At 37.1% G+C, this 23,216-nt stretch overlaps 1 protein-coding gene across 2 annotated transcripts in view; it reads left to right on the forward strand.

Moving 5' to 3' along the window:
• Npsr1 (neuropeptide S receptor 1) overlaps positions 1-23,216 on the forward strand; it is a 194,877-nt gene that overhangs the window by 35,799 nt on the left and 135,862 nt on the right. The gene's annotated exons all lie outside the window — the stretch shown is intronic.

Below are 23,216 nucleotides of genomic sequence, written 5' to 3' on the forward strand. Positions count from 1 at the left end.
GTACAAGGAAGCAAGCTAATATCCAGGATCTAGATGTTTATGTGAGAGCTTTGGGAATGACCAACTTGGTAGAAGTGTGAACGCAGCACATCTGCAAGGGGAACAGTGAAATATCATCAATAAAGGTGATTTATGAAAGGAAGATCCCCACAGGAATGTGTGGAGGCCAGATTGGTAGAGTTCATGTTGAAAAACAAAAGGTAAATTACAACTAAGGAAGAGTAGCATGGGCCAGAGAAGAGAGTGGGCAAATGATACTCACAGAGGGTCCAGGCTAAGCCAGGCTGGAGTCCTGAACTCTGGGAACAAGACGGCTGCCATATTACTTTGATTTGGGTCAGATTATAGGGAAAATGCAAATGTTTTAAAAATCTTAAGTGTTAACAAGGAATGATGGTAGATGACTGTCAAAAAATTGCTATTTAGTACATTTCAACCTATGCCATCGTCCCAGTTGCAGTAATGGCAGTGGAGTTCTTAGGAATTTATCCTTGAGCCAAATATGAAAAATATGACACTAACCTACAGAAGAACCTTAGTTAGGCACCTCATTTACAACCTGGGGTCCCCCTTTCTTTCTCTACATATTGTAGCAAGCCTGTGAAGAATGTCTACATAAGATGAGCTACTGAGCTACTTGAGCTATGAAAAACAAAGACACCACTAAAAAGTACAGAGACGGGATGGGGATGTGGCTCAGTGGTTAAGTGTCCCCAAGATCAAATCCCAGTACCAAAACAAACAAACAAAAAAGTATACAGGATGTAAAAAGAACATAGGGTAAGAAGGCAGGACATGTGATGGAGGAAAGCTCCTTCAGTCGTTTCTACACACAGGAGTCCCATTCTTCACTCTCACAGCTGGAGATGTAGAGAGTGGTTATCGTCATCCAGCAAGTCCTGGGGTGCAAAATCCCTGATCGAGAGCATCACAACTTGCTTTCACTGTATTTCTCTGATTACAGTGCCATAACCCACATTCTCTGAAGCTATGTATTCTCTAAGAGTGTAAAAACCTAGAGGTGGCAAGGATATCAACTTGGAATTTAAAGTTTTGCCAAAAATAACAGATAAATCATTGATATCACCATTATTACCAAAGATAAAAGATGTCTGTTCTAATTCATAATCTGATTAATCCAGTATTAAATTCTCATGGATATTTTAGAAAGACTGTTAATACTTTCTGGAAAAATTCAAGATGTCAGGTGAGGAGCAATTTGAGTGAAGAATAATTCTCAAAGAAAACAACATTGCTAAAGATCTAAGATGAAGGATCCAGAGGGTCTAAGATTAAATTTCTTATATAAGATATGAAAATGCCATCCATATCCATCTCTCCATGATTTCTGGAGTGTGTTTGTAAAAGTTACTTAGATATCAACTCAGAGACCCCATTCTTTAAGATTTATATAAATTTGATTTGAGTCCCCTTCCCTAAGTCAATGTCATCCTCAAAGTTCCTGCAAATATTCTGTACCCTGTATTTGTGTATTTGTGTATCACTTTTGGTTCATGCTTCCTACTTCTACTCAACTCTTACTATCTCATCTCGCCAGCATCTCATCTTCCCTACCTTGGGTTTGTTGCAGCTGTTCCATGCTGTCCCTATCAAGGCACTCAGCCCCTTTTTCCTTTATTTTTTAAAATCATCCACAGAAATAGGATTTACTATGCTTAAAAGGCTTTACTGAACATTTCCAGCAATATAAGAATGTTATATCAATGAAAAGTAAATTATCTCAGAATATTTTGTGTTTCTAAAACTTTAAGCTGCCACTAGACATTTCATAATGTCACCTTGATCTAGCCTGCGTTTTATCTTCACTTTTTTCTTCACCTCTAAATGTCTATTATTGTATGACAAGGAGCTTTGATATTTCTCATTTTTTTTTGTATGTTTTGTTTTTATTCCTACCAAACCATGACATTTGGGACCTTGTATTATCCAAAAAACAAATAGCAGCTTTTTACACTAAAGAAGCTACTTCCAAAAAAAGAACCACAGAAACAGTTACAATGATAAACAGACAAGCACACACACACATTTATATTTATATTTGCATATACTATGTAAAAAAACTGGTTTGAATTGTAGAAGACTGCATGATATGTAGTGTTTGCTCAATAACAATGTTATGCAGTCAGCTTTCAAAAATTTTGAGGTAGTTTATTTAAGACAAATACTCCTACCAACAATAATTAGAAAATCTGAACAAAATTTTAAAAATTGTTAGAGGGTATCATGTAACTACCAAAATAGCTAAGACTTGAAAGGTCAAGATACCATAAAACAGGCAGCTTTTGTTAACACAAAAGCTCTGATGGGGCTACTGACATGCTACACCCTATAAGAGTGCCCTCACAAAGACTGAAATGAATCTCAAACCCAAAATGGAGTCAGAGTCTATGTGACTGGACATATACCTAAGCTACCTTTCAAGACAAAAGTAAATTTATATTAGATAGATAATGATAACATTATCAAAAATATTAAATTAACTATAATTTTTCATTGATAATGTTTAGCATTTCATAAAAGTAATCAGGAATGCAAAAAGGCAAGAATTGACCTAAGAAAAGGAGAAAAATAGACAAGAAAAATGGTGGCACAAGAGATAGAGTCATTGGAATTAACAGTTAAAAAATTTATAAATATTGCTAATCTGTACAAGAAATTGGAAGACTGAAAGTCATAGAAAGAAATAGAACAGGAAATTTAGAAACTGAAAATTTTAACATCACTGAAGCTAGGCATACGATAGTACAGTGAAGCAGCAATTTAAACACAGGTGAAGAAGAAATTATTGAGCTGGAGAATAGGTCAGAAGGAAGTAATCAGATTGAAGCATGGAAAAATGAAGGATTTTAACTACAAAAAGAAAAAGGCATATGGACACAATGAAAAAAATCCTCAGAAAGAGATAAATCAGAATAGACAGAGACAATATTTGAAGGTACCCTGGCAAATAACTTGCCCCAAATCTTAAAAGACATCAAACCATGGGTTCATAAAGTCTCATAAAGGGACACAGAATTTTTTTTAAAAAATCAAACAAAGAAAATTAGAATATTGGAAAATTATGAGATTAACTAAAACCTCCAAAATTTTGAATTTGAATAAAAAGTATTAACTGAATTCATTTATGGCATATTTTATTTGTAAAAAGTGTGCTCATATTTTAAGGATACATTCTAAACTACGTATAGATAAAATAATAATATGTCTTCTATTTACTTCAAAATAATTTGATGCCAGTGGTGGGTAAATGATACATATTTTCAAAACTGAAAATTGTTGGAGCTTTATGGTGAGCACATGGATTCTTATACTATTTTCCTTACTTTTCATACACTTGGAATTTTCATAGCAAAATTTAAAACAAAAAGAAAAAAAACATACATAACGAAAATGAACAAAATAAAGAGATTTAGGGAGTTAAAGACTTTAAAGTCCTTGAATTGTCCGTATGTGGTAATAGTACTAATTTATATTAGATTTTAATGTCAAGAAGATATGTTGAATCTTCAGGGTAATCCACCCATTATGAAAAATGATTTTCTGGTCAAAAGATATACATCATGGAATATTTAAAATATGCAAAATTTTTATATAAGATATAATTGTCATATATTATTAATCTAAAGGAAGTTAAAGGTGAGAAAAGTATTAAAATTATTAGGACAGACAGAACCAATAGGTTATAACATTTAGTGACTAATATATTGGTAATTGCTTTAGTTGTTGTTTTAGTCAACTTTTTGCTGCTGTGGCTAAATGATCTGACCAGCACAATTATAGAGGAGGAAAGGTTTATTTCAGTGCTCATGGTTTCAGAGGTCTTTGTCCATAGAAGGCCGGCTCCATTCCTAGGGGCTCAAGGTGAGGCAGAGCTTCAGGGTGGAAGAGCATAGCAGAGGGAAGTAGCTTGCATCATCAGGAAGCAGAGAGAGACAGAGAGAGAGAGAGAGAGAGAGTCTCCACTCTCCAGATACAAAAGATATACCTAAAGCCAAGCCCCAATTCCACTCTCATCCAGCCATACCCTACCACTTCAATTAATTCCATTTGGTATTAATTTACTGATTGGATTAAGACTCTTCATAACCCAATCATTTCTCCTCTGAACCTTCCTGTATTGTCTCACATGTGAGATTTTGGGGAACACCTCATATCCAAACCATAACATTCCACCCCAGCCCCAAAAAACTCACACTCATCTGACAATGCAAAATATGTTGAGTCCATTTTCAAGAGTCCCTATAGTCTCAATAGTTCCAAGATTACTCAAAGTTCAAATCCACAGTCTTCTCTGAGGCTCAGGCAATCTCAGGTTGCGAGCTCCTATAAAATTAAAAGCAATTTACAAATATCCAACATATAAAGGTACTGAGTAAACATTTCTATTTATAAAAATAGGGGCATAGAAAGAAGGGATAGGACCAAAGCAAGATGAAAATCCAGCTGGTCAAGAAGTCCTGTAGCTCCATGTCTGGCACCTGGGACACATGGCATCCTGATATTCTCTCTCTCTCTCCCTCTCTCTCTCTCTCTCTCTCTCTCTCTCTCTACTTCCTGATGATGCAAGCTACTTAACCTCTGCTATGCTCTTCTGCCATGATGCTCTGCCTCACCTTGAGCTCCTAGGAAAGGAGCTGGTCTCCTATGAACTCCTATGACCTCTGAAACCGTGAGCCCTCAAATAAACCTTTCCTGCTGTATATTTGTGTTGGTCAGATCATTTAGTCACATCAGCAAAAAAAAAAGTTGACTAAAACAGTTGTATACGGACTAAATATGCCCATTAAAACAATAAGATTATTGTACTGGATTTAAAAGCTTAATCAAGTCATAAAAGATGTATATCTTAAATGCGATATGCAGAGAGGTTAAAATAAAAAGAAAAGCAAGACAATAGTGTCTTGTCAACTTTCTACTACTGTGACAAAATATCTGAGATAATCAATTTATAAGAATGAAACATTTATTTGGTTCATGGTTTCAGAGATTGCAGTTCATAGTTGTTGGGTCCAAGTGCCTTTGGGTCTATGGTAAGGCAGGGCATCATGGCAAGAATACATGGCAAAGGAAAATACTCAACTCATGGCAGCTAGGAAACAAAGAGAGAAAGAAGGGTCCAGGGTTCCAATATCCCCTTGAAGAGATTACCTAACTTCTTTCCACTAGACCTCACCTCACAAAGGGACCACCACTTGCTGGTAGCACCACAGGCTGGGCAACAATCCTTCAATAAATACATGGGGTTGGGAGGAGGGGACATTCAAGATTCAAACTACAGTAGATAGTAAAGTGAAATGAAATGTTACATGGTTAGAGGTATTACAGGAAGTTCCCACTGAGCAAGACCATGGGCACCTTTGAGCCCCCAGAACTGTAGAGAAACACCAGCCAGGGAGAGTGTCAGACATGAGACTCCACTATACAGATCTCCAACCCATGGGAGCAGGGCTGCCTGAGACTTTGGGGGTCCAAACCCCCCACCCTGCCAGTGTGTCCAGGAGGCAGTATATTAAGTGAAGTAATTTGGGATTTTGGTCCTGTTATTTCCTTTTTATTGCTATTTCTTTCTTTTGGAATAGGAAAGTCTATCCTATGACTTCCTCATCATGTATTTTGCAAAACACACAACTTAGTTTGATTTCATAGGCTCACAGCTAGGGAGAACTTACTCAGGATGAATTGTGCCTTGAATTTCACCCATATCTCATTTAGATGAGATTCTTAACTTTAGACTTTAAGTTGATGCTGGAACAAGTTGATGCTGGACTTTGGGGATTATTGGGATGAAATGAATATATTTTGCAAGAGAGACAATCAATTTGGTGAGACTGGAGGAATACATCATTTGAATATGTCCCCCAAAGATCATGTGTTGGAATCCTCAGTGAAATAGGATTGAGAGGTATGACCTTTCAGAAATGATTATGTCAAGAGTGAAAAATCCTCACAAATGGATTAATTCTATTGTTGTGGGAGTAGATTTCTTACAAAAGGAGAAGCTGGGTTCCTTTTCACTCTCTCACCCATGTGATACCTACCACCATGTTATGAAGCAACAAGAAGGCCCTCACCAAAGGTTCTCATCTTAATCTTAGACTTGCCAACCTCTAGTAGAGTCAGGAAATAAATTTCTATTCATTATAATTTATCTAATCTCAGATATTCTGTAGTATGAACACAAAACAGATTAAGATAATAAAACAAGGGGAAAAAAACTAAAAGAAAATCAATATAACTGTTTACCTGTATCAGAAATTCATATCTTCATGGTATTTTCTTAGGATCACTTGTAACCTTAACTTTGTCTTAGCATTTGTTTGGGGGAAGCACAAATGAAGACAGTAAACTTCTAATGTCATTAAGGTTCTATTTATTGACCAAGCTTGAAGTTGCATGGGTGTGTTCCCCTTGGAGTAATTTATCCAACTATACACTTATGATAGTGTGCACTTTTCTTTATGTAGTCTATTTACAAAAAGCACATTACACCAATATAGAGTAAGGGTTGCAATCTCAAATGCCTTCAAGCCAGGAGTCAAGTCAGTAATGTAAATGTGTGAGTCAGGGGAAAAAGACAAGGAAAATGGAAACTGAGCTGACTGAAGAATGAACACCCTGCCTAAGGCATTCAAACTCAACTTTTGTCAAAGCCTGTACTGATCAAAGAAATCATACATGCTGGTCAGATTTGGCTTAAGGGTCACTTGTTTATAACCACTAATATATAACATTAAAAAGTAAAAAATTGAAAAGCTTGTGCCATTATAAAATTCTAGCAAACTCCTAAAGTATTAATTCTACCTGAAATCTTTGAGGTGAAATATTAATCTTTTGGATGGGTCTTGGGGGAGTAAGGGCAAGGAGATGGGGAGCTTAACATTTCCAGTGGTTTAGACTAATCACATGTGTGAAGAAGTTTTAAAATCCATTCTCTGCATTGAAGATGTTATGTGAGGACTTTATTCTCCAGGTTTTTTGTTGTAATTTTTATTTAAAAATCTGAACCATTCGGGTCATGATATAACTCAGCAGCAGAGTGCTTGCCTAACACACATGGGACCCTGAGTTTGATCCCTAGCACTACAAGAAAAAAAAAAAAAAAAGAAAAGAAAAGAGAAGAGAAAAGGAATCTGAGCCATTGTATGCCTCATGGGTGGGAATGAAAATAAAAAGGAAATTTTCCTAATGAGTCCAACACACATGACCTAAAGTCTTCATGATTATCAGATGACCATCTAGACTAAAAAGTCAAGATCGGCATATACGTAAATCTGCTTATCACTGGAATTTCTTCAGAAGACTACATATTGGGTTTCTCTATATAAAAAGGCAAAATAAAGTGACAAGATACTTACTCTATAAGGATGATGTCAAAGCAAAACCTACTGGCTTAAGGTTAGTAGGATGAGTTGTTCTCAGGTAAAGATGCTCCTGAGATTAAAGAGGGAAGATTATAGGTGCCCAGAACTCACCCACTTATTCATGAGATAAAATAAAAACACCTGGAGACCAGCTGCTTATTGAGGTAGGTGACTGTGAGAGGACACTGGAGTTCAATAGTGGACAGAGAGAGACTTGTAAAAAGCCAAAAACTTTGTGCAGTAAAATGGAGGGTGAAATGGAGCACTCCACACCAAACACCTGGCATCACAGCTGCAGACATGGGTAGAAGTGAGAGAGTGGGAGTCCCAATAAGTACCAGTAACATAGGAATCAGCATCTTGCAAAATACACTCTAAACAGACAACAGACTTAGAAACTGCATAGAAAACTGGATCTAGAGATGGTCTATGAACTTGACAATATTTTCACATGGTACTGTAAGAAAGAGCCATCTTGAGTAGGTATTGTCTGTGTTTACTGTTCTGGGAGTCAAAGTCTCCTGCATTTTCATGTCTCCAGGTCCTTGAGGCAATATTACTATACTACTAGTTCAGTGGGCAATAGCCTTGAGAGTAAGTTTGACTCACAGGTAGAGCCCCCAACACAAACCCACTGAGATTTCTATGCAGGGGAGGGGAACTGGACTTGAACACATAAGGGAACAGAGGAAACATCCCCTGCAAGCACCAGCACTCCGGAAAAACAGCTGCAGGAGTACAGGGTAATGACCAGTCAGGTCTGATTTCAGGAAGAGGTAAGTCTAGGAAAACCAAAATTATTGGCCATGGAATGTGCCGCCTACCATGACACTTCCACAGGCACACATTGAATCCAGAGTTCCTCCCTGCACCTGAAATGTGTAGCACAAAATGGTACCAAGTCCCTAACACACTGCAATGCTAATGTCTGCCCTGCTCTAGGAGTAGGCAGCTCAAATAACTCTGGAAACAATCTTTGCCTAGGGAGCTCTGAGTTCTGCCCTAGTTCATTTTGGCAATCAGGACATCTGAGAGATATTTCAATTGGTTCTGACCACAAAAGGCTCCCCCTGGTTACCTGAGGAGCACAACAAAGGAAAATGTTGAGGGTGAATGATTCCCAGTCTTTGCTATATCCAAGGTGCACAACCTAGGTAGACACAGAAAGAAGCTCTGATGGGCATAGGCTGCAAACGTCCACACTTGCCTGCACAATGAAGCACTTCAGCAGAGAAGAAATGGTTACTCTTTATTAATCCTATTTGCTATTTCTTTTTTTTATTAGTACATAATTTTTCTCTCTTCTTTTAATATTTAATTTTTCTTTTCCCTTATTTTTTCTTTTATATTTATTCAATTTTTACTTTTCTCCCATTTCCTCCTTTTTTTTCCTTTTGGAATTTAAAAATTGATCTTTTTTCTATTGATTTTTTTTCCTTTTATATTTTTAAATTTGTAAATTAATTTTATTTTTTTTCTTTATTTTTAAAAACATTTTAGTTAATTCTGTACCACTTTTGACCCTTTCTTCTCTGTTGTTGTTGGTGTTGTGGTTTTGTTGTGTTCTGTTTTGTTTTTCCATCAGGAATTGAACTCAGCGGCATCCAAACACTGACATCCCCAGCCCTATTTTGTATTTTATTTAGAGACAGGGTCTTACTGAGTTGCTTAGTGTCTCACTTTTGCTGAGGCTGGCTTTGAACTCACGATCCTCCTGCCTTATCCTGTCTGAGATACACTCCTATCCTAGTTCAGAGAAGCTGAATGCTACTCTAGACATGACCTAACTCTGCTTGAGCCTTGGCAAATAGTGCAATTTAAAGAATAGTGGAGATAAAAGCCCTCAGCCATCAGCCAGACATGACTGTCTAAAGGGATCCTAAAGTTCTGCCCCTGAACATTTAATTCCATATTAACAACAGGGAGAAATAATACAACAGTCCTGCATACTCCATCTCTGAGGGGCCTCAGTATAGGTTGCTCCCATATCAGATCATGCATTATAGGCAAAACTGAAAGGATATCCACAAAGGGTGTACCCCATATATCCTGCTGACTACAACACACCTATCTGAACTAGCAGGGGACCCCACTTTTGTGACAGCTACAGAGAAAGTAGGTCTCTCAAGATCTGATACAGTATGCATTGTGTCAGAGGCCACAGAGAAACTAGTCTGAAGTTCAATTGGAATCAACCTCAACACTATACAACAACCTATTATCTCAGAGCACATTATAAAGAGAAGGCTGCTTATGAAGAAGTCCCTCACATAAAAGTGGAAGAGATAGCAATTTCAACAGACACATAAATCTCAACATAGAAACATAAGAAATATGAAAATATAAATCAACATGATACTTCCTAAAGTCCATAACTCTAGTAACTTATTCCAAAGATACGTAAGTGGATGAAATATCTGACAGAATTCAAAAGAATGATTTTTAAAACTTCAATAAATTCCAAGAACATACAAATAAACAGCTGAGTGAAATAAGGAAGACACTGCAGGAAATGAATGAGCAATTCATTAAAGCGATAGAGATTTTGGAAAAGAACCAAACAGAATTATTGGAAATGAAAAGCTTAATAAGTCAGATAAAAATTCAATCAAAATTCTCACCAATAGACTAGACCAAATAGAAGAAATCAGTCAAGTCTTGAAGACAAGGATGAGCAATGATCATAGTCAAACATTAATAAAAAATATTAAAGTATGAACAGAACATGTAAGATAACTGGGACACCATTGAAAGAACAAATGTATGCATAATTGGGAGTTATAGACTAAGTAAAAACAGAAAACCTCTTTAGCAAAATAACAGCAGAAAAAATTCTCAAATGTTGGAAAAGACTTGAGCATACAGGTATAGGAGGCATTTGGAACCCCAAATAGGCATGACTAGAACAGAACCTCTCCTTGATATATTATAGCTAAATGGTCAGAAGTACAGAACAAAGAAAGAATATTAAAAAAAGTAGCGCCAAGTAACATTTAAAGATAAACCCTTTAGAATAACAACTTATTTCTTAGAGAAAATATTAAAGGACAGGAGAGAATGGAATGGTGTATTTGGTGTCTTAAAGAAAATAACTTCCAACCTAGATTACTTGACACAGCAAAGTTGCCCTTCAAAATACATGGAGAAATAATGATCTTCCACCGTAAGAATAAACTAAGAGATTTCAAAACCATTTAACCAGCATTACAGAAGCTACTTAAAGGACTTCTATACCCAGAAAAGAACGGAAGATAAACACAATCATGAACTGGAGAAAATAATTTGAACAGCTCATGATTGTGTTTATCTTTTCCAGCTTATGCCACAGAAAGAGAAAAAGAAAAAAAAGCATTAACGCTTCATTTTCATAGGTTGCTTTGTTAATGATGACAATTGGCCTTCAGAATTTACACATTGGTTTATTTTGAATTTCCTATCATTTTGTTATTGATGTTGCTGCTGGTGGAGGTGTTTTTTGGTTATTATTAACATTATTATAATTTTATAAAGTTCTGGAACATCCCGAAGTCTTTTTCAAATAAAATGTATATCCCTGAATTAAAAAAAAAAAAAAACTACAATCATGAAAGTATTTAAGAAAATAAATGTCACTAGAAGTATACATAAACAAATGGGAATTAGTAAAGACTCAAACAGCATTTATACAGAAAACCATCAAACATCTAAGATGAATAACAGGCAAGAAACTATGTTCAAAACAACTAGAAGAAAAACAACAAAATGAGAGGAACGAGTACATAACTTTCAGTCATACCATTAAATATAAGTAGCCTTAATCCTTTACTGGCTGGTTAAATTAAAAAATAAGACTCAACAATACGTAAGAAACCACATTGGCTGAGACATACACAGACAGACTAAGAAAGGATGAAAAATGATATTCCAAGGAAATGAAATACAAAAGCAAGTAGGAATAGCTATACTCTACTCATATCTGACAAAACAGACCTTAAACTAAAATCAGTTACAAGAGACAAAGAAATTTACATATTAATTAATTTACATATTAATCTACATATTAATGAAGGGAACAATTCATCAAGAAGTTATAATGATTAGACATTCATTTGCTCCAAAAGTTGGAGCCCCACCCCCCAATTTTATAAAACAAAAACTACTGGACATTCTTTAGGAGAAATAGGCCGCAATGCAATAATAGTGGGTAACTTCAATAGACAGATCATCCACACAAAAAAATCAACAAAGAAATAACAGAATTAAATTATAATGTAGAATAAATGAACTTAACCAACAACTGCAAACTATTGCATCCAATGATTTCAGAAGACACATTCTTTTCGTCTGCACATGGAATGTTTCCCAAAATGTATCATATGTTAGGCTATAAAGCAAGTCTTAAATTCAAAACAATTACAATAATTTCTTGCATCTTATTGCAGTGGAATGAAATTAGAAATCAACAGCAACAGAAACTTCAGGAATTATAAAAACACAAGAAGATTGAACAACACATTTTCAAACAAACAGTGAGTCATTGAATATGAAGAGGAAAATTTTAAATTCCTAGATTAAAATGAAAATGGAAGCACAATATACCCAAACTGTAGAATACAGAAAAAGTAATACTAAAAGGGAAGCTTATACCTGTAAGTTCCTACATTTAAAAAAGGAGAACTCAAATAAATAAATGTGCATCTCAATGTCTTAGAAAAATAAGAACTAAAACCAAAATCAGCAGAGTAAAAGAAATAATAGAAATTGGACATAAATGAAGACTAAAATTAACAATGCAAAGGATCAATGAAAGAAATAGTTGGTTTTTGGAAAGATAAACAAAATTATCAAACCCTTAACTAAACTAACCAAAAGAGAAAGAAGACCAAAAAGTAGATAAATTAGGAACGAAATGGGAGATATTATAACAGAAAACACTGAAATTGATGGGAACATTAGGGAATATTTGGAAATACTAAATGCCAAGAAATAGGAAAATCTAGAAGGAAGAGACAAATTTCTAAACATAAGTACTTACCAAAAGTGAATAAAAGAGATACAAAAAAACTACATCAATCAATGATATGCAATGATAAAGCAGAACTAAAAACCTCCAACAAAGAAAAGTGCAGGACCAGATAGATTCACTACTGAATTTTACTTGAATTTTAAAGAACTAATACCAATGCTCTTCAAACTATTTTCTGCATAAAAAGGAAGAGAACCCTTCTAAACTCATTCTACAAAGGCAATATTACCTTATTACCAAAATCTGATAAGGGTACAACAAAAAAAACTGTAGCCAATTTCCTTGGTAATATAAATTATAAAATCATCAATAAAATATTTGCAAATTTCATTCAAGAGCACTTTTAATATTATCACTTTGGTTTTACCCATGGTGCAAGAATAATTCAACATATGCAAATTAATAAATGTGATACAGCACATAACTAAAAATAAAAAATAAAAATCACATATTCATCATCTCAATAGATGCAGAAAAAGTCTTTAATAAATTTCAGCATTGCTTCATAAGAAAATTCCTGAATGGATTAGGTACAGATGGATCATACATCAACATTATAAAATCTATATACAACGAACTCATCGTCAACATCACACTAAATGAGGTAAAACTCAAACATGTCCTCTAAAGTCAGAAATGAGACAAGGGTGTCCACTCTTACCACTTTTATTCAATATACTTGAAATTTTAGCCAGAGAAATTAGGCAAGAGAAAGAAATTAAAGAAATATAACTGGGAAAGGACAAAGTCAAATTATCCCTGTTTACTGAAAATAAGATTCTATATTAGAAAACCCTGAAGATTCCGTCAAAAAACCCTGAGTTGACAACAAATTAAGCAAGTAGCAGGATACAAAATCAATACACAAAAATAAGTAGCTTTCCTATGCACCAATAATGAACTCACTGAGATATCAGGAAAGCAGTACCATTCACTATCACCTAAAAAATATACCTCACCAAAAAGGGTGAAGACCTCTGTGTTAATCAGTTTTTTTTGTGACCGTAACTGAAATACCTGGCAAGAACAACTTAGTGGAGGGAAGATTTATTTTAATTCATGGTTTCAGAGGATGCAGTCCATTGTCAGCTGGCTCCAAGGCAGAAACATCATGGCAGAAGGGTGTGAAAGAGGAAAGCTGCTCAGCAAATGGCCGCAGAGAGAGGAAGGGGCTAGGGAGAAGTTAAACACTTATAGGACACACCCACCAAGTGGCCTATTTCATCCAATTACTTGTCAACTCCATATAGTCCTTTGTCATCAATGGATTAACTTAGAGATTAGATCACAGCCCTCATGATCCTGTCACTTACCTAAAACCCAACCTCTGAATATTGCAACACATGGGATTTGGGGGGATATTCTAGAGCCAAGCCATAATAAACTCTAAAATGAAAATTAGTAAAACACTGAAGAAAGAAATTGAAGAAGATACTAAAAGGAAGAAAAAAAAAAATGGAAAGACCTCCCATGTTCATGAATTGGGAAAACTAAAATTGCTTAAATGGTCATACTACCAAAAGTGATATTCAGAATATATATCCTAAAATTCATATGGATGTACCAAAGACCCTGAATAGCCAAAATAATCCTGAGAAAAAAGAACAATGCTGGAGGCATCACAATACGTCATTCTGAAATATACTACTGTATCATAATGACAAAAACAGCATGGTATTCACATGAAAACAGACTATAGACTATAATAGAATAGAAGACCCAGGAATATACCCATGCATCTATACCATCTATACCCACTGATTTTTTTTTGTGTGTGTGTGTGGTATTGGGGATTGAACTTAGGGGTACTTGATCATTGAGTCATACCTCAAGCCCTATTTTGTATTTTATTTAGAGACAGGGTCTCGCTGAGTTACTTAGCACCTTGCTTTTGCTGAGACTGGCTTTGAATTAGCGATCCTCTGGCCTCAGCTTCCGGAGGAGCTGGGATTACAGGCATGTGCCACAGCATTCTGCCTACCCATTGATTTTTGACAGATGTGCCAAACACATAGGAAGAAAGACATCTTCTTCAACAAATGGTGCTGGGAATACTGGATATCTACATGTGGAAGGTTGAAACTAGACATCCCTTTCTTACCCTGTACAAAATTCAACTCAAAGTGGGATCAAAGAACACAATGAGCAACTGAAACTTTGAAAGTGCTAGAAGAAAACATATGGTAAACACTTTGAGATAGGGACACAAGCAACAGTTACCTACATAGGACTCAATAGCTCTGGAAACAAAAGCAAGGATTGATGAATGGGATGACATCAAGTTTAAAAACTTCTGCACAGCAAAGGAAACACTCAACAGAGTGAAGAGATAATCTACAGAATGGTACAACATCTTTGCCAGTTATTCATTTGACAGAAGATGAACAATCAGAATACACAGGACACTCAAAAGAAAAAAAAGAAAAAAACTTAACAAAAGAACAAGTAACCAATCAAAAAATAGGCAAAAAATCTGAACGGATGCTTTTCAAAAGAAGTATAAATGACCAATAAATATATATAAATGCTCAATTGCCTTATCCATCAGGGAAATGCAAATCAAAACTACATTGAGATTCCACCTCATTATCAGCAGCAGCAACAGTAGCAGCACAACAAATTCTGCCAAGGATGTGGAAAAAAGGAATCCTTATACACTCTTGGTTGGAATGTAAATTAGTACAGCCACTGTGGAAAACAGAATGGAAGTTCCTTAAAACACTAAAAGCAGAACTACCATATGACCCAGCTATACCACTCTTAGACACATATATCTGAAGGAAAAAAAATCAGCATACTAGGGAGATACTTGTGTCCACGTTTATTGTTGCACTGTTAACAATAGCCAAGATATGGACTCAGCCTAAGTGCCCATCAAAAGCTGAATGGATAAAGAAAATATGGAATATGCACAATGGAGTATTACTAGGTCATAAAGAATAAAATCACTTTGTAGGAAAATGGATAGAACTGTTTGACATCATGATAAACAAAATAAGCCAGACACACTAAGAGAAGTATTGTATGTTCTCATTCCTAGGTGGAAACTAATAGTAATAATAACATAATAACAAACTGAAAGTAGAGAGTAGAGGAGAGACTATAAAGGAAGGAGAAGAGGAACTTGGGAAGGGAGGGTGAAAGGGGAAAGAAAGAGAGGGTAGAAAGAAGGGTGGACATTATCAAAGAACAATATATGTATGGTTGCAAATGTCACAGTGAAACCCACCAATTATGGAATTAATATTTATGAAGATGTATAATTTCTAAAATCTTTTTGAAAAGATGTTGCTACTATTACTAGTATGTCCCTGCAAAGTTAATATACTCACCTAAATATAGCTGTTATCTTCTAGATGATTTATTCTTATCAAGGGGGAGAGAGTATTATAGTCTGAGGAATTTCTATAATAAAATAACATAGATTGTGTGATTTAAGCAATAGAAATTTATTTATCAAAATCTTAAAGGTTGGAAGTGCAACTTAGGGTCATATTCAGATAAGGGCTCTCTTCCTGGCACCTTCTTGTGCCCTCTATCACCTTTCCTCAATACCAGTACATGGTATTCATTTAATCTTAATTTCTTCTGCAATAATCCTATATTTAAATTTAGTCACATTGGGGGTTAGGGCTTCAGCATATGAAGTTGTGTTGGTGGGACTCAAATTGTCCATAATGAGTGGAAATAGCTAGGTGCATCGGAGGATTGCAAATGATTCAGATTGCTGACGCAGAGCTTGAGGGGACAGAGGTCCTAGAGGAAATGTAGTAGTAGCAAGAACTGAGGCATGGTGATACATAGGAACTCCATATGCCTGGCTAAGAAGTTCAGACTTTACTTTGAACACATTCTCTCTTTGACTACCCTTAGGAAGGGCACTATCACCTTCTATGTTGGTTGCTGCAAAAGTCACCTAAAGTATAGAAAGTGAGAAACTTATTAAATCCATGACCAGGCTTTACTGGAAACACGAGAACACAGTAAGTCAGGAAATCAACCTTATTGTTAAGAGAGCAATACAAATGTTGGACCACAGAGACCATAGCTAAAGAAAGTAATGGAAGCAGTGGAAGGCCAAGAGATGAAGGTCTCCACAGTCATAAGATGGGTGTAGTGAGAGCACTTGTACAATAGAGCCAAAAAGAAGTAAGGATGAGCTCAGGAAGCAAGATATTCTCAGATGAACATTGCAAAGATGGTGTACTAGGTAGCTGTTGTGCTGGGTAGCTGTTGTGCAGGGAAAGTCATTAACAAGCAAGACCACAGTAATGGAAGTTAAACTTTATGAAGTGCCTACTATGGACCAGGCTCTGTGATAAATATTTTATATAGATTATCTCATTTAATCCTAACAATATTCCCATGTCTAACACTGCCATAATCCTCTTTTTACAGTCAATGAAATTAAGGCTCAAAGAGAACTTGTCCTAAGTCATGCAGGAAATGGTGGACCAGAGATTCAAACCCAGGAAACCTTTCCTCCAGTCCTGAGTTTTCCATCAATGTCGGATGCATCTCCCCAAGGGGTCTAGGTGTGAGGTGGGTGGTCCATAAGTACACTGAACCACTGTGGGGTAATGGAAATCTGGTTAGATGTTTCAAAACTAAGGACCTGGTGCCAACCTATTTAATAAATGAGGAATGTGAGCAAGCCAGGGCATAAGAATAACTAGGGGCAGGAGCAGAGAAGAGCTAAATATAGTACAGACTTCAAAGAACACTTGAAAGTGCTATGAGTCAATGAAAGTATCTGTAGTTGAGCAGTTGGCTAAATTTCCAGCCCACAGGGGGTGCCTGGGTTGCTTAGTAATGGGCAATGGCAAGTAGGGCAGAACCCCAGGATGTTTCCTGCACCACTCGTAATGTTTCCCAAACCTGTTCTCCTTTGCTGAAATGCCCGACACTGGAGAGCACTTCTTTGAAGACATTGGGTAAAATATTCATCTTGTACTTGGTTTTGTTCACCATTACCTCCTAGTGTCAAGGAATTTCTGAAAGCCCTTAAAAGAGTTGGGTCATTTGGGTGTATGCTGAGGAGTGGGATATCCAGGTCAGTATACTATAGTGACACGACCACATCAATATTCATAGCAGCTCAATTCACAATAGCTAAGCTATGGAAGCAACCTAGCTGCCCTTCAACAGTTAAATGGATAAAGAAAATGTGGTATAAATTCACAATGGAATATTACCCCACCATAAGGAAGAATGAAATTATGGCCTTTGCCAGTAAATGGATGGAACTAGAGACCATCATACCAAGTGAAATAAGCCAATCCCCCAAAACCAAAGACCATAAGGATATTCCCTCTGGTATGCAAATACTGACTCAAAATAGGTTGGGGAAGTGGACGTTCACCAGACTGGACAAGGGGGAGTGAGGGAAGGGAGGTGGGATGGGAATAGGAAAGATATAACTTTCCTATATTCAAATGTGAATACACAACCAGTGTAACTTCACCTCATGTACAACCACAAGAATGGGAAGTTATACTCCATGTATGCTTGTTATGTCAAAATATAATCTACTGTCATATATAACTAAAAAGGACAAATAATAATAATAAAGAGATGGATCATGTGGAGAGTAGATAGCAAGTGGGGGTAGGATTCCACTCATTAACATGTTGCCACCAGGTTCCCAATTCTGCTAAATCTAACCAAGTTTCCATTAGTCCATGTGCCTGCAGATCACCTGTCCTCTTGGGGAGGTGAATCCCCAGCACTCCGGATGGAAAGAAAGCCTGCTTAGGTTTGACTCTCTGGCCCATCCTCCACTGTGTGCCCTAGACATAGGGGATGGGGAAGTGGGAAGTGTCAATGTCACTGAAGACAAGTTCCAACAAAATTTCCTACTTCAAATCCTTTGGGGGAGGCAGTAGGGTTTGCAGAAAGGCAAATAAAACTTCAGTTTTCCAAATTTTGGAAAGGTTCGGATTTGATAACTTTTTAAGTTTTCCATTTTAATTCATACTTTAATTGAATGTGCTATCTTTTCAGAGTATTTATCCCTCTATAAACTATTCTACTAAGCCATTCTTAAACACACACAGAAATTTCCACAAATGCCTCCTTTGATGAGCATTTGCTTTTCCAGTATTTTAGGTTATTCATGATTGGTTTGAGTTATGACAATTCTACTTTCTGTCTCTGTAGCCTTGGAGAAATGACAATTTCTCTAAATGTTTTCCAACCCAAGAAGGGGGACACCTCTCAGGGTTGCACTGAGCATTAAATGAGATAACACAAAAAGCATGCAATAGAGTAAGAGGCATATTATTGTTCTGTAAATACTAGCTGTGAATGTTCACTGTAAAAATAATTAATTTGCAAAAGAGTAAAAGTTCTCCAAAATGCCTGAATTTTATTGCACTCCTCTTCACTTATTTTCTTATTTATTCATGATAATGAACTTTGTTCAGATAAGTCTTAGGCTCTCACGTATTACTTTAAAGGATGACCTTCATATAACATATTCTGAAGGAGTTCAGGATGTGCCACTTCAAAATATGCAGCTTTGGGATATTGAATAATATTTTGAGGTAAAGGCACTTGGAAATCAACAAATGCAGGAGAGGCTTCCTTTTGAACTCCTCTTATCTGCCTAAAGAACTCCTTCAAAAAGAACTCTCCCCAGGAGTTTCATTAACCACAGGGGATTGGCTCTTCTCAGGAGAGGAGAATGAAACTTGCCATCACACCCAGGCAAACTGTCTCAAGCCATCATCTCTCCCACCTGTTCTTCTAAGAGTCCACTGATCTTTCCTGAGAATCACTTTCTGTCCCTTACCTGTCCTGCATCACCTCTCCCCGTTAAGCATAAGAGCTCTCAAATTTCATTGCTTTTTCAGTAATCGAGTAGTCACTTTTTTTCTTGTGATGCCCATATGCACATAATTATGAAAAAATGGCAAATTCATATACTTTTTCTCCTATTAATCTGCCCATTTCATAAATGCAGCTATTTAACCTAGGAGGGAAAGTCTTTCCTCATATTCTTAAATCATCAGATTCATAGACATCAGCAGCAGCAGAATATCTGGAAAACTAATTTCAGGAGGATTATACTTTCCGAGGAAGAAAAAGTAAGTGCTACCAGGCAATTTTCAGGTAAGGCAATACTAATGTTCTTCATTAAATATAATGTTTTCCATCATGACCCTCATCTTGAAAACAACTTCTTACTAACAGATCTGTAGTTTTGAGTGATCCTTTAAAGAACATTTTTTATTTCTATTTTGTCTTTTATTCACTTAGTTGGTGAATCAGCTGGAGTTAGATTCAGCACACATACATAAAATCCAGATAATTATGGCTTAAGTTCATGTGGATTTATATTTTTATCCAATGTAAAGAAGTCAAGAACTAGGTAATTCAGAGCTCATACTTTTTCTTATTACTGAGGATGCAGGCTCCTTTCTGTTTCTACTTCATTAGAGGACTTTCATCCTCAAGCTCAGCTCATGGTATTGATGACTCTTGGTTCAAGATGGCTGCTAGGATTCCTGCCATCATGCCTAAATTTTAGTCAGCAGCCAGGGAAAGGGAAAGAAGGACAGAGGGGTTCATGACAACTCTCTGCCTTCCTCTTAACTAGCATTCCTGGAAATGCCACCTATTATATTTTCCTTGAATCTCATTTGCCATCTCTAACCAAATTAAAAACTGGGAAGGGCGATCCAAGATGGCAGCCTAGAGGGAGACTGCACCCCCAGTCGCTCCAGAACCCTGGAGTTAAGAAGGGGAGGCATTGAGAGACTCGGACTGAAATAGAGCCACGGGTGAGTCTGCCCACTGGGTAAAGCTTGGTCCGGGTGGCAGGCCCAGATAGAGGTGGCTTATCGGAGCCGGGCAGGACAGCTAGAGTCATTCACAGGCAGCCCTGCGCACTCCGGCGGTGGGCCCCGCCCACACAGCCAGCTTCTCCAGGTTCTCGGAACGGAACTGGCCCGCTAGTGAGAGCCTTTCTGACCAGAACAAGCTCCGAGTCCCGGAGCCCCTGCAGCGCAGTGTACTCCAGCAACGAACCAGCGGAGAGCCGCGATCCACAAACAGCCTCTGGGATTAGGGCAGGGCAGCCAGAGACCTCTTCAGGCGGCTCTGCCCACTCCGGCTGCAGGCTCTCTTCACGGGGCGATCCAAGATGGCGGCCTAGAGGGAGACTGCACCCCCAGTCGCTCCAGAACCCTGGAGTTAAGAAGGGGAGGCATTGAGAGACTCGGAATGAAATAGAGCCACGGGTGAGTCTGCCCACTGGGTAAAGCTCGGCCTGGGTGGCAGGCCCAGATAGAGGTGGCTTATTGGAGCCGGGCAGGGCAGCTAGAGTCTTCCCAAGGTAGCCTTCCACACTCCGGCAGTGGGCTCCTCCCACACGGCCAGCTGCACGGCGCAGGCCCACAGTGAGAGATTTCCGCACAGAGCCAGTTCCAAACTGTGGAACCAGTAGGGGGCTAGGGGCAGTTTTCTTCGGATACGCTGCTTTATCAGATTCCTCCAAGACATCAGGCTACTGAAGGCTGGGAGGTGATACACTGGAAATCTACCGGGACACTATAAGCCAATAGCGGAAAACTGCAATATCTCAGGGTCCCACTGACAGCTGACCAATATGAGAAAACAAGGGAAGAAAATGTCCCAAACAAACCTAGATACTACATCAATAAAACCCAATGACAGCACAGCAGAAGAAATGTCAGAAAGGGAGTTCAGAATGTACGTAATTAAAACGATCAGGGAAGCTAATGAGGAGATGAAAGAGCAAATGCAGGCATTGAAGGAGGAGATGAAAGAGCAAATGCAGGCATTAAATGATCGCACCAATCAACAGTTAAAAGACCAAATACGGGAAGCAAGAGATCATTTCAATAAAGAGTTAGAGATACTGAAAAAAAACAAACTGAAATACTTGAAATGAAGGAAACAATAAACCAAGTTAAAAACTCCATAGAAAGCATAACTAATAGGATAGAACACCTGGAAGACAGAACCTCAGACATTGAAGACAAATTATTTAATCTTGAAAACAAAGTTGGCCAAACAGAAAAGATGGTAAGAAATCATGAACAGAATCTACAAGAATTATGGGATATCATGAAAAGGCCAAATTTAAGAATTATTGGGATTGAGGAAGGCTTAGAGAAACAAACCAAAGGAATGAACAATCTATTCAATGAAATAATAACAGAAAATTTCCCAAATCTGAAGAATGAAATGGAAAACCAAGTACAAGAGGCTTATAGAACTCCAAACATACAAAATTACAACAGACCCACACCAAGGCACATTATTATGAAAATACCTAACATACAAAATAAAGACAGAATTTTAAAGGCCGTGAGAGAAAAGAATCAAATTACATTCAGAGGGAAACCAATAAGAATATCAGCAGATTTTTCAATCCAGACCCTAAAAGCTAGAAGGGCCTGGAACAACATATACCAAGCCCTGAAAGAAAACGGATGCCAACCAAGAATCTTATACCCAGCAAAACTTACCTTCAAATTTGACGATGAAATAAGATCCTTCCATGATAAACAAAAGCTAAAGGAATTTACAAAAAGAAAGCCAGCATTACAGAACATTCTCAGCAAAATATTCCATGAGGAAGAGATGAAAAACAACGATGCAAATCAGCAACAGGAGGCGCTAGCCTAAAGGAATAGCCAAATAAAGGAGAAACCAAATCATGTCAAAAACAAATATGAGTCAATTGACTGGGAATACAAATCATATCACAATAATAACCCTGAATGTTAATGCCCTGAATTCATCAATCAAAAGACACAGACTGGCAGATTGGATTAAAAAGAAAAATCCAACAATATGCTGCCTGCAAGAGACTCACCTCATAGAAAGAGACACCCATAGACTAAAGGTGAAAGGATGGGGAAAAACATACCATGCACACGGACACAGCAAAAAAGCTGGAGTATCCATCCTCATCTCAGATAATGTGGACTTCAAACCAAAACTAGTCAGAAGGGATAAAGAAGGACATTACATGCTGCTTAAGGGAAGCATAAATCAGCAAGACATAATAATCATAAATATCTATGCCCCGAACATTGGCTCATCCACGTACATCAAACAAATCCTTCTCAATTACAGAATTCAAATAGACCACAACACAATAATACTAGGCGATTTTAACACACCTCTCTCACCACTGGATAGATCGTCCAAACAAAAATTGAATAAAGAAACTACAGATCTCAACAACACAATCAGCAATTTAGACTTAACGGACATATATAGAATATACCATCCAACAAAGAACGAATACACTTTCTTCTCAGCAGCACATGGATCCTTCTCTAAAATAGACCATATTTTATGCCACAAAGCTACTGTTAGCAAATACAAGAAGATAGAGATACTACCTTGTACTCTATCAGATCATAATGGATTGAAATTAGAAATAAATGACAGAATAAAAAACAGAAACTTCTCCAATACCTGGAGACTAAATAATACACTATTATATGATTAATGGATAACAGAAGACATCAGGAGGGAAATTAAAAAATTCTTAGAAGTAAACGAGAACAAAGACACATCATATCAAAATCTCTGGGACACTATGAAAGCAGTACTTAGAGGAAGATTTATTTCATGGGGTGCATTCAAAAAAGAAGTAGAAATCAACAAATAAACGACTTAACACTACAGCTCAAAGCCCTAGAAAAAGAAGAGCAGACCAATACCAAAAGTAGTAGAAGACAGGAAATAGTTAAAATCAGAGCCGAAATCAACGAAATCGAAACAAAAGAAACAATTGGAAAAATTAACAAAATAAATAGTTGGTTCTTTGAAAAAATAAATAAAAT

Source organism: Sciurus carolinensis, chromosome 8 (assembly GCF_902686445.1).
Source record: "Sciurus carolinensis chromosome 8, mSciCar1.2, whole genome shotgun sequence".
In the NCBI taxonomy this organism is placed as follows: domain Eukaryota; kingdom Metazoa; phylum Chordata; class Mammalia; order Rodentia; family Sciuridae; genus Sciurus; species Sciurus carolinensis.